The sequence below is a fragment of the Ambystoma mexicanum genome, chromosome 12 (genome assembly GCF_040938575.1).
Source record: "Ambystoma mexicanum isolate Mex_15411 chromosome 12, UKY_AmexF1_1, whole genome shotgun sequence".
In the NCBI taxonomy this organism is placed as follows: Eukaryota; Metazoa; Chordata; class Amphibia; order Caudata; family Ambystomatidae; genus Ambystoma; species Ambystoma mexicanum.
The window spans coordinates 1215700521-1215714159 of record NC_090936.1 but is presented as its reverse complement, the minus strand read 5'-3'; the positions used below and the strand labels follow the sequence as shown (position 1 = coordinate 1215714159).

The window sequence follows — 13639 nt, the reverse complement described above, 5'->3', positions numbered from 1 at the left end:
GCATAGATGTATGGCAGTTGATAGCACACAGTGTGCATAGTATCTGGCAGTTGATAGCACACAGTGTACATAGAGGTCTGGCAGTTGATAGCACACAGTGTGCATATATGTCTGGCAGTTGATAGCACACAGTGTGCATAGTATCTGGCAGTTGACAGCACACAGTGTGCACAGTATCTGGCAGTTGATAGCACACAGTGTGCATAGTATCTGGCAGTTGACAGCACACAGTGTGCATAGTATCTGGCAGTTGATAGTACACAGTGTGCATAGTATCTGGCAGTTGATAGTACACAGTGTGCATAGTATCTGGCAGTTAACAGCAGACAGTGTGCATAGATGTCTGGCAGTTGATAGCACACAGTGTGCATAGAGGTCTGTCAGTTGATAGCACACAGTGTGCATAGATGTCTGGCAGTTGATAGCACACAGTGTGCATAGTATCTGGCAGTTGATAGCACACAGTGTGCATAGATGTCTGGCAGTTGATAGCACACAGTGTGCATAGTATCTGGTAATTGATAACACACAGTGTGCATAGATGCCTGGCAGTTGATAGCACACAGTGTGCATAGATGTCTGGAAGTTGATAGCACACAGTGTGCACAGTATCTGGCAGTTGATAGCACACAGTGTGCATATATGTCTGGCAGTTGATAGCACACAGTGTGCATAGTATCTGGCAGTTGATAGCACACACTGTGCATGGTATCTGGCAGTTGACAGCACACAGTGTGCATAGTATCTGGCAGTTGATAGCAGATAGTGTGCATAGATGTCTGGCAGTTGATAGCACGCAGTGTGCATAGTATCTGGCAGTTGACAGCACACAGTGTGCATAGAGGTCTGGCAGTTGATAGCACACAGTGTGCATATATGTCTGGCAGTTGATAGCACACAGTGTGCATAGTATCTGGCAGTTGATAGCACACAGTGTGCATAGATGTCTGGCAGTTGATAGCACACAGTGTGCATAGATGTCTGGCAGTTGATAGCACACAGTGTGCACAGTATCTGGCAGTTGATAGCACAGTGTGCATAGTATCTGGCAGTTGATAGCACACAGTGTGCATGGATGTCTGGCAGTTGATAGCACACAGTGTGCATAGTATCTGGCAGTTGATAGCACACAGTGTGCATAGATGTCTGGCAGTTGATAGCACACAGTGTGCATAGATGTCTGGCAGTTGATAGTACACAGTGTGCATAGTATCTGGCAGTTGATAGCACACAGTGTGCATAGATGTCTGGCAGTTGATAGCACACTGTGCATAGTATCTGGCAGTTGATAGCACACAGTGTGCATAGAGGTCTGGCAGTTGATAGCACACAGTGTGCATATATGTCTGGCAGTTGATAGCACACAGTGTGCATTGTATCTGGCAGTTGATAGCACACAGTGTGCATAGATGTCTGGCAGTTGATAGCACACAGTGTGCACAGTATCTGGCAGTTGATAGCACACAGTGTGCATAGATGTCTGGCAGTTGATAGCACACAGTGTGCACAGTATCTGGCAGTTGATAGCACACAGTGTGCATAGATGTCTGGCAGTTGATAGCACACAGTGTGCATGCATAGTATCTGGCAGTTGACAGTACACAGTGTGCATAGTATCTGGCAGTTGATAGCACACAGTGTGCATAGATGTCTGGCAGTTGATAGTACACAGTGTGCATAGTATCTGCCAGTTGATAGCACACAGTGTGCATAGATGTCTGGCAGTTGATAGCACACAGTGTGCATAGTATCTGGCAGTTGATAGCACACAGTGTGCATAGATATCTGGCAGTTGATAGCACACAGTGTGCATAGTATCTGGCAGTTGATAGCACACAGTGTGCATAGATGTCTGGCAGTTGATAGCACACATTGAGCATAGTATCTGGCAGTTGACAGCACACAGTGTGCATAGTATCTGGCAGTTGACATCACACAGTGTGCATAGTATCTGGCAGTTGACAGCACACAGTGTGCATAGTATCTGGCAGTTGATAGCACACAGTGTGCATAGTATCTGGCAGTTGACAGCAGACAGTGTGCATAGATGTCTGGCAGTTGATAGCACACAGTGTGCATAGTATCTGGTACTTGATAGCACACAGTGAGCATAGTATCTGGCAGTTGATAGCACACAGTGTGCATAGTATCTGGCAGTTGATAGCACACAGTGAGCATAGTATCTGGCAGTTGACAGCACACAGTGTGCATAGTATCTGGCAGTTGACAGCACACAGTGTGCATAGATGTCTGGCAGTTGATAGCACACAGTGTGCATAGTATCTGGCAGTTGACAGCACACAGTGTGCATAGTATCTGGCAGTTGATAGCACACAGTGTGCATAGATGTCTGGCAGTTGATAGCACACAGTGTGCATAGTATCTGGCAGTTGATAGCACACAGTGTGCATATATGTCTGGCAGTTGATAGCACACAGTGAGCATAGTATCTGGCAGTTGACAGCACACAGTGTGCATAGTATCTGGCAGTTGACAGCACACAGTGTGCATAGTATCTGGCAGTTGATAGCACACAGTGTGCATAGAGGTCTGGCATTTGATAGCACACAGTGAGCATAGTATCTGGCAGTTGACAGCACACAGTGTGCATAGTATCTGGCAGTTGATAGCACACAGTGTGCATAGAGGTCTGGCATTTGATAGCACACAGTGTGCATAGTATCTGGCAGTTGATAGCACACAGTGTGCATAGATGTCTGGCAGTTGATAGCACACAGTGTGCATAGTATCTGGCATTTGATAGCACACAGTGAGCATAGTATCTGGCAGTTGACAGCACACAGTGTGCATAGTATCTGGCAGTTGATAGCACACAGTGTGCATAGAGGTCTGGCATTTGATAGCACACAGTGTGCATAGTATCTGGCAGTTGATAGCACACAGTGTGCATAGATGTCTGGCAGTTGATAGCACACAGTGTGCATAGTATCTGGCATTTGATAGCACACAGTGAGCATAGTATCTGGCAGTTGACAGCACACAGTGAGCATAGTATCTGGCAGTTGACAGCACACAGTGTGCATAGTATCTGGCAGTTGACAGCACACAGTGTGCATAGTATCTGGCAGTTGTTAAATGTTAATGTGTAGATGTTGTCCTAGATGGCCTCATAAATCTGCAGACAAAGATGGTAGATTAAGGTGCTTTATGAAACCTGTAAAGAAACCCGAGATGGTTGAAACTAAGGGGGGGCCCTTACGGCTCTCTCAACCTCCACCCTAGCTCAGGAGCCCCTAACCACACCCCAGAATCTCACTGACATACTCCAAAGCAAGGTAACCCCTGCTACCTAGATTTTTCAAATCTTGATGCCGACACCTAAGTGCTGTGACCTTTTCTATCTCCCTCTGGCACTTTCTCGCCTTCTCTCTCTCCGAAGCCAGACATTCTGGTGTAGCACTTTGGGCACCAGCCATTTTGGCACTGCGCCATAGGCACCGGTCCCTTTTAGGCGTGCCCTGGTGGCTGTGGCTAGCAGGACACAGGGACATACACAGAGAGTTATTTATGTTTTGCGTAAATATATTGCCAACGAAAGCACGGGAAAATGCATTACTTTAGTAGACAGGGGGCCTCATTACGACCCTGGCGGTAAGGGGTTTACGCCAGCGTTAGCTGCGCCGACCCCTTACCGCCAATTACGAGGTCCCTTAGCGCCATGGAGGTTTTAACACCCGCTTTTAGCGGGTGTTAAAATCCATGGCGCTAAGGGACCATGGAGTTAATTACGCCACCGTAATTTACGGTGGCGTAATTAACGCCTTCCCCACTCCCATTATGCCCTATGGGGCAAAAATGGGAATGGGGAAGGGTAAATGGGGATTGGGGACTTACCGCCCCGCCAAGGTCGGAATGGGGCGGTAAGTCCGCCAACCACCATGGCGTAAACGTAGTTTACGCCATGGTGGTAAAGTGACGGCCCAGGCGGTAACTTACCGCCTGGGTCGTATATTTAAGCAAACAGTAGCTTCTCATTTCATGGTGCTGCACTTTGAGTGCGCGCTACTTGCACAAATAGGTTGCTGTCCCTGTGCCCAAAGCGCCATGCCAAAACACGGCGTACTGCTCTCTCTCTCTCTCTCCACTTCTCTGCTCTCACCTCTCTCCCTCTATGACACCTGTCTAATTCTCTGCCTCCTGATCTTATACACTCTCTCCACATGTCTGTCGCCACTACCTTCCCTCTTCTCCCACCCTCCCCAGTTCTACTGCGACTGCCACCTTTCACTCATACCTCCGCTCCCCTGTCACACACCATCCATCACTTACTCACCCTCTGACATTCTCTCTAAACCCCCCTACACTTATCCCCCTCTCTCCATCTGTCAATGTTCTTTCACTCGGCTTTTACACCCCGCCCTCACCACACTAAACTCACTGGTACCCCTCTCTCCTGCACACAATGAGGGTCATTACGACCCTGGAGTTAAGGGTTTAACGGCGCCGTAAAAAGTGTCGGCGCCGTTAAACCCTTAACGCCTGATTACGAGGTCCCTTTGTGGCTCCCGATCTTAATGGCTGGTCTGGACCAGACCCGCAAAGGTACTCCCGAGGTAATTACGGTACCACAATTTGCGGTACCTTAATTACCGCCTTCCCCAGTACCATTGAGCCCTATGGGGCAAAAATGGGAATGGGGAAGGGCCAATGGTAAATGGGGAATTACCGCCCCGCCAACCTTGGAATGGGGCGGTATTTCCCCATTTACCAATGGCGGACTCATTACAATACCGGCAGCAACCATGGTGCTAATAGCGGCATTGGTTACCGCCGGTACACTCTCACAACACTGCCACAATCTTTTCAGCATTCCCCACAGCCCCTGCCATCTGCCTCATCACTTAATCCACCACCACTCCACCTGACCCCCCCCCAAACACCTTTCAATCGTTTCTGTGCTAGCTGGGCTTTGATAGCCAAGCCTTCCTGCTTCCAGCACTCCTTTGATTCCCCTGGTCACTTAGTCATTTTGGCCAATCTCTGTCTAAGCTATCACTGGAAGGCTTGAAGGAGGCTTTTAGCCCGCCACTTCTGAATCTCCATTTGCAGGGTAGTAGTCATGTGCTCAGGCTTCTCATTTTCCTTGTGGTTTTCTTCATGTGCTGGAGAGCTTTACTTTCAAGTCGGTTTGGGGAGGACACCTGTGCATCAACTGTTCCCCTGCAGTTCCCTCTCTCAGTTCATTTTCTGTTACCTCACCCTTCGCCTGGGGTCCATCTAGGGTTGGTGGGTCGGTGTTGGGTGTCTCATCTCCTGGGGTCCATTTAGGGTTGGTGGGTCGAGTGTTGGGTGTCTCATCTCTGTTTGGCAAAGCTTATCCCATTCCATTCCTGTTCCCGATTTCGTTCCTCGGGTTCTGATCCAGGTTTTCTTGGCTGCACCCAGGTGCATTCTAGGTGTTGATGTCCTTAAAAAGACAAAAGAGAACTCTGGCCAGAAAATAAGCTGACAGGGATTGTGGCACATACAGAGGTACCAGCCGACATTTTCGATGCACACTCTTGACTCTCAACTCCCTCACCCCGCCTCTGGTTTAGGAGGGGTCAATGTTCCACCCTGACAGCGTGCGTCATGACCAGTGTCTAAATGTTAACCACAGCAATCTGTCCGCAAACTACAATTCTAGTTTGTTGAAATGCTTCTCTGATGCCTAAATGTACATAATGTGTGCATGCAATTGCACACATTATAAAGGGACGCCGGTTGCATGGTTTGGACGAAAAGTCCAATTTAGCTCATTTGGTGAATCTGCGTCAGGTACTTTTTAAAGACATTTATATCACTAATACCAGACTTCTGCTCAGTGAATATCATTTTCACGCCCGCAGACATGCTACGATTGTCTGTGTCTGCATTATTGGCTGCAAACAAAGTGACACGCACATAGCCGTGTGTAAAATCAAGTTCTCAAAGAACCCTAGTTTACTATGTTGTGCGGCAACAATACAACCACACAGGGACCTTTTCATCATTTATTTCGTTTTCTCAGCACGTTAATTCATTTACAGATTTGCACAAAGGTTGATTTTCTGCCAATCTTTTTAGATATTATGTAAATGCCTTTTCTAGACAGGCATGTGTTATTCATTTCTAGCAATTTATGTAACTTGTGTGTCCTTACAAGTGAAGTTTCAATAGAAAAGTTAGGCATTCACTTATTTTGTGTATTGCTTCTCATAAATTGACCTGATGAAGGACCACAGTCCGAAACGTATTGACTTACTTTGTCTACGGTATGCTTAAAGAAGATGTTATTTCATTAGAGAAATATACTGAATTTTGGAGAATTCAATGTACTTTTGATTTACATGTAAACTGGACATCATGAGTGCATTTAGTTGCCATTAGAGAGCCGCCAGTGCTGAGGAATTTCCCAGGCAATTTTGGTTTGAGTTGATTGATCCCACATTTGTGCACTGTGGTTACTGGTGAGCAACACAAAGCACAGCCTGACACAGAAAGTCGGAGACACGCGTTGCCTGGGCTCCAAAACATAAGCATCCACGCGGAGATCCCGATTGCGGACCATAGCCTGGTGTACCAAAGACGGAGGCCACCCACGATAAAGTCTCAAGTTACGGACCGGCCTTAATGCACATTCCCTAATTACAAAGGGGAGGGTTTCGTGGTTGCTCAGCGAGATGGCCAATCCAGTGCCCCCGTTGAAGTTGGTCATGCAATCACCAAATCAGTTTGCCAGCTTGCTCACCTACCGAACAGGTTAAACAGTCAAAGCACATCTGGCAGTTGGCCACTGGAGGAAAGAAGAGTGAGTTAGTGTGTATCAGAGGAGTGAGGAGGAGAGAAGAAAAAAGGAGGAGAACATGGTAGGGTGAATGGAGGAAAGGAGGAGAACATGGTAGGGTGAATGGAGGAAAGGAGGGGATATTGGAGGTGTAGAGGGAAGGGGGGGAGACAACATTGGAGAGTGGATGGTAGGGGAGATAAAAGGTGCATAAGAGAGGAGAGGAAGTGATGAGAACAAGAGTGAGAAGAGGAGGCAACAATAGAGGGAAGAGAGAATGTCCCAGAAAGAAGGTGTGAAAGAGGCAAGAGTAGAACCTCAGGGTGGCGCCTGAAGCTCATAGAGAGGATATGAGACAAAGGTGAAAGAAGGCGGGAGGGGCAGTCAGAAGGGGGCTGAAACAAGCCCGTTTGGAACATGGCGGAACATCCAGGAGGAAATGAAGTGAGGCAGTAATGGGATGGAGAAGCAGGGAAGAGAGAGGCTTGACTTGGTGAAGGAGTCTGAGCCAGGAAGGTCTCCCGCAGAACGAGAAGGAGGTACACACACCAGCCCCGTCCTCTTGTCACAAGGCAGAGTTGTGGTTTAGTTTAGTTTATTTATTTATAGAGCGCACCAAGCCATAAGGTTTCTGGGCGTTTTTACTTGAACTGGAAGCAGTGTTTTTTTTTTTAAACCTTTATTTTTAGATTTTTCATACATAACAAAACGTATATGCACCAATCGGGTGCGGTCAAAACCGTCACAACATACTGTATGCTTAGTTCAAACCCCCTCACACCCGTGATGTTAAATTTAAGAGCTCTTATTGCCGACTTGTCCACTATATTTCAATCCGCCCCGTGACTTGCCACTGATGGGTTCTTGTTCGCCTTCAGTGTTCGCGGGGATTGTGTTTGAGAGTCTGAGGCATCTGAGTTGGAGAGTAGGTATGCAATATATGGACCCCGGATTTCGGGGGGTCGTGCATGAAGAGGTAGTGTTCTTATGAATTCAGTGTCCATGTCTTGGCAATACAGAATGTCTTTTTTCCAGGCTGCTAGCGTAGGAGCAGGGCCTCATCCCCATGCCATAGCAATCCTCCTGCATGCCAGCACCAAGAGAAGGGCTGCGGGTTTCCTCCACGAGGTCTGCAAATATTTGGTCAGGTTTAGGAGGGCTATTGCCCGGAGTGGGGATAGCTCCTCTCCTCGTATCTCGGCAGTCATTTGTAGGACCGAGGACCAGAATTAGGATATCTCGGGGCAGTTCCAGGCGAGGTGGATAAAGTCAGTGGTCGAGGCGCCACATCTTTCACATTGTGCCGATTGTTCTGGATGATGTCTATGTTTTTTTAGCAGGGGTATAATAGGTTTGATGCACAAAATTAAAATTAATTTGCTTGAAGCGGGTGTTTATAGCAACTTTCTGAGTTTGACGAAGGATGTAAGTCCAGTCGTCTTCTGGTATTGTAACTTGAATGGCTGTTCCCCATCTTCATTTCGTACGGGAGTCAATGGCTACCGTGTCTGTTAGGAGGGACTGATATGTCATGGATACTAGTCTCCCCTCCCCTTTCGCTTGAATTACATTGTGTAGTAGGTCCCATGTCGCTGGCTGTTTGGGAAATGATGGGAACAGTGACTGTAGGGTGTAGCATAGTCTGAAGTAGAGGAACGTGTCGAGTGATGTAGTACCTCCTCTTTCTTTGGCCATCTGCGGGGTAATGAATGTGCCCTCGGGGAAGAGGTCGCCAAGGGATTGGAAGTTGACTTTGTTGAGCCATAGATGAAATACTTTTTCAGCTGTCAGGGGTATGCCTGGAATGAATTTGATTGGTAGCAGGAGGGAGAATCTCGTGTGTACGTCGTATTTTCTTGCGATTTTCTTCCAGACCGCGAAGGTGGAGAGGGCAGTGTTCATCGTGTCATATGGTACTGGAAGATTGCTGAGAATGACAGCTCTCAGCAGATTGGGGGATGCAAGGGCCTGTTCAACCTGTACATGTGGACGGATAAAGTGTATTGTGTACCAGTGCCTCAGGAATTGTGCCTGTGCCGCCCAGTAGTATCTCTCTATATCTGGGAGTGCAAGGCCGCCTCGTGACGTTAGTAGTGTTAATGTTGCGTGAGCTACTCTTGCTGGCTTCCCTGCCTGCCCATAGTACTTCCAGGATGAGGCTTTTAACTTTTTGGGAAAAGGATTGTGGTAGGAGCAGTGGTATGTTTGTGAATAAATAGAGGAGTTTAGGGAGAATCACCATTTTGGTCAGTGAGGCCCTCCCCCATAGTGTTAGCGGGAGTGATTTCCATCTATGGTCGCGCTCCTGGAAGGAGCTTAATGTCATTGCATAGTTGTCTTTGTATATCTCGCTATGATTAAGGGGCATATAAATGCCTCGGTAACAGACTTTGGAGTTTTCCCATTTAAAACCATGTTCGTCTGGGAACTTGGAGGTGTTCGGCGTCAGGGGAAATATCACTGATTTAGAGTGGTTGGTCTTAAGGCCTGAGATATTGCTGAATTTAATCACTTCCCACATTATCAGGTTGAGGTTAGTTTGGGGATCGTTGGCGACTAGAATGACATCGTCGGCGTATAGGGAGGTCACTAGTTTATGGGGTCCTAGAGTGAGACCTCTGTGGAGTTGGTGGGTTCTCAGTCTTGAGGCTAGGGGTTCCATTATTAAGGCAAAAATTAGGGCTGATAGGGGACAGCCCTGTCTGGTGCCGCGTTCTAACCTGATACTAGGGGATTTTGTGTTGCCTAGGGTAATATAGGTTTTCGGGTCATTATAGAGCAGCGAAATCATCTTAATAAAGAGATTCCCGACTCCCATCTGTTTGAGCATCGCAAAAAGGTGTGGCCATTCCACGGAGTCGAAAGCTTTTTCGGCGTCCAGCAAGACGGCTATTGCTTGCTGTGTTGGATCGAGTGCCGTGATGACGCCGAATAGCCGCCTGATGCCGTAAGTTGTGCTGCGCCCAGGGATAAAACCGGCCTGGTCTCCTAGCACCAGTGCGGGCATGAGGGGGAGTAGTCGTGCCACTAGAATTTTAGCCAGGATTTTGTTATCAAGGTTGATTAGCGAAATCGGCCTGTAGGAGGCGCAGTCTTCCGGGGGTTTGCCTACCTTATGTATTAGGAACACATTAGCTTCACATAGTGTGGGTGGGAGAATCCCGCTGCTCTAGGGCTTCTTCTTATACTTGGAGAAGTAGTGAGGCTGTGGTGGCTGCGAAGGATTTGTAAAATGTAAAATTCCCCTGTAAGGCCATCGGGGCCTGGTGCTTTGGTATTTGGGAGAGTTTTGATTGCTTCTAGGAGTTCCTCTAGTGAGAAAGGTGCATTTAGAGGTTCACGAAGTTCACTGGCTGCCCAGTATATTTCGGTATCGTTAAGGAAGTCTAGCAGTGTCTCAAGGCTCGCAGTAGTTTTGGAACTATACAGGTCTTTATAGAAGTTACAAAACGTGTTAACTATTTCTTCCTCCGTGTACACTAGGGTTCCTTGTGTGTCGCAAATATGCTCAACGCGGGTAGGTGTTTTGTTGATTTTTTAGTCAATGGGCCAGTAGCGCCCCAGGTTTCTGGCCCTCGCCGTATTGACGGATCTGATGTCTGCGTCCTAGGAACTTCAGCTCGCGCTCGGCTGTTTCTTTAAATCTTAGCAGATCTTCTTTCAGGTCAGCTTGGATCTGTGGTTCGTTGGAGGTGGTGCACCTGGGTCCGAGCTCCTTCGGAAGTTGTTCACTACTTGCCAGTTCTCGTCGTATTAGCTTCAAGATGCCATTTTCTTTTGCCATGCACACTCCACGTACATAGCATTTTAGTGTCACCATTGAGTGGTCGTAAAAGAATCGTGGAAGAATTCGACTGGACCCCCTGCAGTATGGGCTGTGAGTTGACACCATAATATAGTCTATGCGTGAGCTGGTGTTATGGACTGCCGAGTGGAACGTGAATTCCCTTGCGTCTCGGTTGGTGCACTTCCAAATATCGATTAGATCGAATGCTTGACAGATCTCTCTAACTTGAAGACTTGCTTTGGAGGGTTTACTGGCTGTATTGTGTGATTTATCGGTCTTAGGGTCTAATGGTGTGTTAAGATCCGCACCCCAGATGAATGTTGCTGAGTTGTGCACTCCCAGATGTGTCATGACCCAGTCGAAGTTGTTTGGCCCGTCTGTGTTGCGAGCATATGAGTTTACCAGGGCTATTTCTTTCCCTGCGAGGATTCCTCTCACCAGTAGGGCTCTTCCCTCTGTGTCTTTCTTCGATTCGATAAAGCTAAAGTTGGTCTTTTTATCAATTAAGTTTGCAATCCCTCTTGCGTATGATGAGTATGATGAAAAGTACCTGTGGCATCCCCAGGATCGGGCCCAATGTTGTTCCGAGGTTGGCAGAAGATAGGTGTCCTGTAGCATGGCGACATTGATTTTGTGCCTCCTGAGGTATTGAAGGATCCTCCTGGTTTTTGCTGGTTGATTGCCACCCCGGATATTCCAGGTGGCTACTTTAAACAGTTCTACAGGAGGAGAGGTGGATGGTCGGTGACGGGCTTAACGTGGTCCGCGGGTTTCGGCTGACTCATTGGTATGTGTGAAGATCTGATGGATCTTGTAGTTGTCGTGACGGGGGTTTGTGGTATCTCTGTGATGGAGCGTGGGTGAACAGTCGATGATGTCTTCATGTATTTTATATCCCTCCCCTGCATGGGCAACCCCCAACTGGCCCACGGTGAACCCTCCCTTGTAAACAAAACAGTTAACATTCCTGTGATTGGGGCATTAGTAGCCTTCCAAGAGGGAGAGGGGCTCCCTTAAATTATAGGATTGTGGTGATTATCTTGAGTAGTAGTGGTGGTGATTAGGTACGGCCTTCGGTTGCTGCTTGAGAGGTGTTTCATGGTTGGTCTCTCCTCAATCGGTTTCCGCGTTGTGGTCTCACATTGTTAGAGGCAGGTCTGCAGCCGGCTCGGTCTAGGAAATCGTTGGCTTCCTCTGGTGTGTTGAAAAATTGGGCTTTGCCCGCATGCTGGATTCAAAGTTTTGCGGGCAAGAGCATTGAGTACAATATTTGATTATCTTGTAGTCAGCGTTTGGCAGTTGTATATGATAGCCTTTGCGCCTGGACTGCCGGGAGAAGTCAGGAAAGAATTGGATGTGGTCTCCCTCATATTGTAGGTCGCCTTTTTCTCTAGCAGCCCTAAGTATCGCGTCACGGTCCTTGTAGTGTAGGAGCTTTGCTATGATCGGGCGTGGATTTGCACCTGGAATTGGTTTGGAGTTAGGGACCCTGTGTGCTCTTTCTATAACGAATAGTTGGAAGAGAGACTCCGTTCCAAATAATTCCACGCAAATCTTTTCAACATGCTCTTCCATTTTGATTCAAAGCTGTTGCTCTCTGACCCCAATAATTCTGATATTGTTTCTGCGAGAGCGTCCTTCTAAATCCTCATTTTTGGCGCAAACTGCTTTCATTTGAGACTCTAACAAGGATACTCTGGAGGTCAGAGATGTTGCACTGTCGTCTAGGTCCGATACGCGCTGTTCGACTGCATCTAGCCTGTCTGCATGCTTGTCTAGACGGTGTTGGAGTTGATCGACCTTCGACGACAGTGTATCCAGTTTGCTGCCTAGGCCTCCAATTCCGGCTTTCAGGTCCAACAGGATTTCTCTGATATCAAAGTTCTGGGCTTGCTCCTCTGCTGGGGGGGCCTCTTGTATGGGCGACTCTGGTCTGCTGTTGGCATTGGATGAATTAATGGAGGACCTGGCCTCGACATTTAGTTTCTTTTGAGACTTGTCGGTCTTCCCCTTGGTCGGCCTTGAAGTGATTTCCGTTGGTATGCAGCTGTTGATTCATTAAAATGGTAATGGTGATGTCTCAATGCGGTCAGCCTCTTTTGGCGATTTGAACCATTGTTCTGGGCGACTTGCGGGGGACTGGCCACTAGTTGTTGCGTGTTTTGGTTGATCTGCACTCGGGTTTGGTCCAGAGATCGAGCCGGGTGTCTGTCGCTAGTCGGCGCGGACCTGGGACTCTTGGAACAGGGAGCCTCTGTATCCGTTCGAGGATTCAGGGCTAATCACTGCGCCTTTGGCTGACTGTGTTGGCCAGTCCTCCTTATGTGGCTCTTGCGGTGATTTTGGTGAAGTGTGGCTTTCAGCTTTCAAGCAGAGATGAAGCTCCCTCCTAGCCTCATGAGGGACTGGTCTGATTGTAGATGTTATTTGCTGATTACTTTCGGCTTGTTGCACAATGGTGCCTTCTGGTAATTATAATGTCTGCCACGTTACTCTCGGTGGTTGTGGTTGCTGTTTTGGGGTTGGGAGCAACCTCTGCGGTCTGTGCGGGGGTTTAGCTTGTTATTTGGAGCTATGCTGCTGGATCTTGTAGCCCACTCACAACTCCGCTGTTTGGAAGTTAGGGGAGAGGCTGCGTAGCTTGCTGGGCACTGTTAGCTGTGCGCGTTGAGTGGGGAGAGTTGAGGAACATGCGTCTCATCTGCCTGCTAGGCTGCAAGTTACAATCAGAATGTTCCTGGGTGTTTTATGGGGCTCTCACACACGGCTGTGTTTTCCCCACGTAGCGGGTCAATGTTGACTTAGGCAGAGTGTGTTCCGCGCTCACTGCTGGATGTGTATGTCACACGGGTAGGCTGGGGTGTCTGGAGAGCCCGCTGACAGAGCGAGCGCCCTAGGAGCCGCACATGCAGCGGAACGCTCCTACCTGATTTTCGTTCGGGGCTTGCCTGGGAGGAACGGCGCTGCTTCCCTGCTTCTCAATGGGCCGCTGCAGGTACACGCACACTCGCGCCGGGGCTGCACACGCTCCTCCGCCGCTCCGATGCGGTTCAGAGCCCCCGTCAGGCCGTCTCCGGCTCTCGCCA

The 13639-nt window shown here is 48.3% G+C and overlaps 1 protein-coding gene across 1 annotated transcript in view; it reads left to right on the top strand.

Moving 5' to 3' along the window:
• The window catches only part of LOC138514391 (sodium-coupled monocarboxylate transporter 1-like), a 987363-nt gene that overhangs the window by 571395 nt on the left and 402329 nt on the right, over positions 1 to 13639 (top strand). The window lies entirely within an intron of this gene.